The sequence below is a fragment of the Cotesia glomerata genome, linkage group LG2 (assembly GCF_020080835.1).
Source record: "Cotesia glomerata isolate CgM1 linkage group LG2, MPM_Cglom_v2.3, whole genome shotgun sequence".
NCBI classification, from domain to species: Eukaryota; Metazoa; Arthropoda; class Insecta; order Hymenoptera; family Braconidae; genus Cotesia; species Cotesia glomerata.
The window spans coordinates 8,709,253-8,714,953 of record NC_058159.1 but is presented as its reverse complement, the minus strand read 5'-3'; the positions used below and the strand labels follow the sequence as shown (position 1 = coordinate 8,714,953).

The window sequence follows — 5,701 nt, the reverse complement described above, 5'->3', positions numbered from 1 at the left end:
TCTTATTTTCATCTGCAATATTATAAATCCTAAAAAACCTGGTTACTTTATAATAAATAATGTTTTTGAAGCATAAATATTTAGTTGTTGCAGCTTAATTTTATGCTATTAAGACTACTTGAAAATCATGTTGCTGCCACATGATTTTCTCATGCTACCGCAACATGATTGTCATGTAGCCGAAACATGACAAATCATGTAGACGCAACATGATTTCATTATGTTTATTTACCAAGACTGCATCATGTTGCATTTACTATTTATTTTTTTCCGTGATAGCTTAACATTTTTTTGAGATTCTCAAACAGCATGATCTTTTGAACGCTTGTTTTGATTTTAATTTTCTTGATGGTATCCGACGCAGTTTTTAAACATAAAAAATGTGTATCAGAGATTAAGGATCAATTATTCAAAGAATTTGAAGTTTATCACAAAGTAAACCTGGAAAAAAAATTAGGGTTAATTTTTAGACATGTTTAAAACTCTTTTAATCTATTAAAAGCGAATTGAAATCAAAAACTTCTCAATTTTCAAAAATTATGTATTTTTTAAATTGGACAACTGAAAATATTTTTTATTTTACTCTGCAATTCACGAAATCTCTTGTTAGATTTCAAAAGAAAACTGTTGGTACATTGAAGTAAAATGTCAGAGTACCTGCGAGGTCATTAAAGATAAATGTTTAATAAAAAATGGGTGATACGAAATATTGTAAGTATACTTACATTATTTATAAATGATTGTTTAAGACGTCATTCGAACTTAGTACAGCAATACAGTAATGGAATTATTTTTAAACTGATCCGGTAAAGATATTTAAAAACTTACATTCCTTCCTGTAAGTACATTCAATCGTAGAAAGATTAAATTGACATTTAAATAATAATCATAATTTATGATTCATAGCAGTATTTTCGAGAGTCGTCTATCTTGATTAAGTTCATCTTGGTCGACAAATTTGATTTAGCAATCGATTCAAAGATCAAAAAAATGTAACCAGTGAAGTAATAAAACAAAAGAGTAAATCTACGGACAAAGACTAGACATCGATGACGGTACAAATCTGAGAGAAATACTCGTGGGAACGTCACGTCGCGTGTCAGCTCACGTCTGCCAAGAATCGAGAGGACAAGAACACTACTGTTGTGTTATAGATGTAGAGTGCAATGGTAAGGGCAAAAGATATAAGAGAGAGCTTGGAAACACCAACCAAGCAATGTTGTCACGTGCACGCGGTCGTTACCGCAGGATTTTCACTCTGGAATCTAGCTAACGTCTACTGGCTTCAAGTGTTTAGCTGTATCAACGGGGGTTTGAATGCCCACAATGGTGGTTGCCTGGTACTACCCGGATTACGCGGAACTAATAAATGATTACGATAAATAACAAATAATAAAAATATACTGACATTTTCAACAGACAATTGAATTATTGGACTTTATTTAATAGCATCAGTTTATTGACAATTGAAGATCTGTAAACAAATGTTGAACTTGGGTAATAAAGCTATAACCTGTTAATAACTATAAGCTTTCAGATGTCTGCTTTCTCATTGCAAGCACTCCAAACTGCATCTCCAGAAATAGTTCACTTCGATATTGATATCGAATCAAACCAATATTGTTGTTTTTGTCCTGCTTCAGTACAGGTATTGTATTGAGGATGAATGCTCAAAATAAAGTTAGGTTAAGTATTAAAAGAAAGCATATAACATCGAAAATTCGATCCCATCAACAAATAGGTACTGCAGTAAAGTATAAATAAAAAACCCTGAAGAATATGCCAAATAAAATAAATCTAGCCTTGGTCTAACATCTCAAAAAGTTTGAAACGTCCGTATCTGGTAGGATATGGTATAACACGTCCATACATGATTTTTTGATACGTCCTGGTATGGTCTTATTTGAAAATTGTTCATATTAGACCATAAGTGGGTATAGTAAGCTATGTAAAAAAATTTTTTCGTAGATAGCTCGAATTTATCTTGCTTTAACCCGTGAAAAAATATTCTGATCAGGCTTGATATGAGCTGATAAGGTCATATAAAAATTTTTGATATGTTCATATCTGGCCTGATATGATCTGATATATCCATATTTAATTTTTGATGTCCTGATATGGCCTAATATGAAAATTGGCCATATCAGGCCTGATCAAGTCTTATCAATTTGATATGTCTATATCAGACTTGATATAGCTTGATATGCTCATATCTAATTTTACATTATTTTTTAATAGATTCTAATATGCCCTGATATAACCTTATAAAGTTATATATACTTTGATAAACTTGAAAAAAAATTCCCTGATCAGGGTTGATATAACGATATGGATTCATATAGTCTGATATACTCATACCCTTACCAGCACATAAGTAGTCTTATGTACTCATATAAAGGCATACCCGAGTAAAAAAAAACTATATATCATTATATATGATTCATATCTAATTATATAGAAGCATATGTAATTCATTTATAATTATATAGATGTATATATAATTCACATACAATTATATATGAATCATATAGAATTCTATATAATTTTTTTTACTCCAGTGGGTATTTTGTGATTACCATAAAACATTTTTTTTTCTATCTAAAAGTCTGTTACTCCAATGATTAACAATCTTTTAATATATAGTATTTTTCGGATGAAATAATAGGAATTTAAAAAAAAATTTAATTTCACAAAAATTATTAGTTTTGTCAAGTTCTAAAATTGTTAGTCAGGCCCTCCAGCAATATATAGTTCCATATACTAAACAAATAATTTCATCAAAATTTAAGCTTTCAATTCTGATTTTACTTCGATTATTTTTTTAATTTCAAAGAAATTATAAATTCTAAAGCAACGAAGTACCTTAACAATATATCGTAGAATCATTTTTGCGATTTCATGTATACATAGATAATTTTATAAATCTATATATAGATACCATTATTATATATAAATATTGACAATTAATAATTAATAAATTAGATAAAAAATTTAGTTCACTACGAATTAATCATGTATACGATTTGCATTACTTGTAGTTATAATAAACTTTGTTCCCCAAGTAAGTCTCTTAGGTAAACTGGTAGTGAAGTAGTCTTTCAATCGGTAGGTCCACAGTTCGATTCCCACTTGCGCCGAATTTTTTTTTCCTATGGAAATAATTATATATAATTATGCCTAATTATACATAATTATATAAGGCCATTTTTCATTTATAATTATGTAATTTAATGATATATAATTTTTTTCACCCAGGCGGGTACATAGTCTGATATACTTATATCAAGGCATATATAGTCTGATATGGCCAATTTCCATATCAGGCCTGATATAGTCTGATCAGAAAATTTTTTCACGGGAAATTATTTCAATCCAAACCTAAATCTGTTTTACTAGCTTGATATTATTAAGGATGTCCTGTTAAGACTTTATATGCAGATATGTAGTTTCTTCATCAAATTTAGTATTTAAAATCTCTGATGGAAGGCGCATAAGCGCTGAATTGTCTCTTTACGTGAGAGTTATTATTTTTAAGTTATTTCACTGAAGAAAGTTTTATGCAAGATACGATACGACATTGATAGCGATACACATGTTGCTACACGGAAAAAAATTTTTTTTAAATTACTGGTAAATTAACAGTACACTGAGAAACAAGTAGGGGAGAGTGGGGCACAGCGGCCTACCTGGGGCACAACGGCCTACCTCAAAAATTTATTGTTTTCATTTTCCGTAAAGTTATGACCTCTATAATGATTTTATGATATTTTAGGCCGATATGTGATATGTGAGGCATAATGGACCACTCGAAAAAAAAATTGTAACGAAAAAATTAATTTTTTTTTTTTTCAAATTGTGAAAAATTTTTAAAAGTCTTTTAAGGTCAATGGTATTTATCTCGGGTAAAATGTATAAGAAAAAAATTTAATTGAACTGAAAAATTTAACAAAAAATTGAAATGATTTTTTAAATCAAAACAGTAAGTTAATTGTATTATTAACTCCTATTTGAGTTCCTCCAAGGATGTCTTACTCTATTCAATTCATATTTCTAATTTTAGCTTGATAAAAATATTTAAAAAAAAAGGTCAAGATATTACATATTATAAAAGCTTAATCTGAAGACTCAATATGTGATTTCAATTAACGTAAACTAATGTAACCATTTATTTGCCGAATACTATCTCTATATTTTTTCTTGTACGTAGGTTTAAAACCTCTAAGTGCAATAAAAAAAAAATTAACTATGTTATTAATCAATATTTATATAAAACTAATTAACAGCTTTATCATAAAATTTATAATAATTTTTTAAAAACGTTAAAAAAAATTAAATTTTGGATAAAAGATGAAATATAAATTTTCGATAATTAAGCTTAATGTGATTTTTAGAAATAACATCGACATAATTTAATATCGACGGTCTAATTAGCAATTGTTTCAACTTCTTATTTTTTAGAGGGTGATTTTTTTTTAATTTTGATGCAGTTATAGTTCGCTTATAAATTATTTGAATGATCCTAACCACAATATTATACCTCTATTAAATATTAAATGCTTTATTAAAGTGATAATAAATTTCGAACTGATTGTATTTTCGTACAAATAGAAGATTCTCTAAAATGAAGTTAGAAAATTTGCTACTTAGAACGTCGATATACGATTATTCGCAATGATCACAGACATATTCGTGGGAACAATCTTCATCAACACCTACGCAAAAATCATGAGACCATTTTTTATTGCAATTTTTACACTGAATCCATGACTCTGTTGATTCTAAGTAAAGTCCAATGCAATAAAGACAATGGATATCATCATTTTTATATTTTAAGCATTTTTTTTCAAATTTTTTAGGTTTGATTTTATTTTTTTTTTTTTTTTGTTTAATTGAGGTCCTTTTTTTTTCTTCATTTTGATCTTTTTTTTTTCTTTGAATTCTTGGTGATACTTGACTCGTAAAAATCGTAGTTTTCCCTCGACGACTTCTTTTGGGAGAAGAATCTCCAGATTTTGATAGTTATGACTTCAGTAGAAAAAAATTTTTTTCATATGCTTTTTTTGGAAAGTGGGCCGTCATGCCCCAAAAAAAAAAATTTCGACTGATGTATTCAAAATAGACGGAAAATAAACAAATTTAATGGTTAGAAACCACAAAAAGAAATAACAAGCTTAAGTAGGCCGCTGTGCCCCACCCTCCCCTATTTTGATAATCAGTATATCAGGTATTTTGATAATCAAAATACCACGTATTGTGACTATCAAAATATAAGTCAGTTCAAGACCTATACTCTGTGCAGTAATACCATAATATATGCGCTATCACTGCCATCGACGTTTTAACACTGTCAGTCAGTTTATTTGATTTATGCACAGGTGAAAATAAAATTCAACTAATATTTATTATATTAGCTTGAAAAAAATTTATTATTACATTTTTAATTTTAATTTTTATTTGTTTTGTTAATTTTATAAGTCAATTGATTTGTGCCAGTAAAGTGAGGTTATAAACATCTAATAGTGCATTATATTGGTATACTGATAATCAGTATACCTAGGTATTGTGATAATCAGTAAACTTATTGTGATTATCAAAATATCACGTATTTTTAGTAGCACGATACCAAGTATTTTGATTACCAAAAAAAATATCCTTAGTAGCAAAATACTTTTTTCTCAGTGTAATCATAAGATATAAATAC

The 5,701-nt window shown here is 28.3% G+C and overlaps 1 protein-coding gene across 4 annotated transcripts in view; it reads left to right on the top strand.

Annotated features, from left to right (window-relative positions):
• LOC123259806 (semaphorin-2A) overlaps window positions 1-5,701 on the top strand; it is a 735,036-nt gene that overhangs the window by 488,694 nt on the left and 240,641 nt on the right. The window lies entirely within an intron of this gene.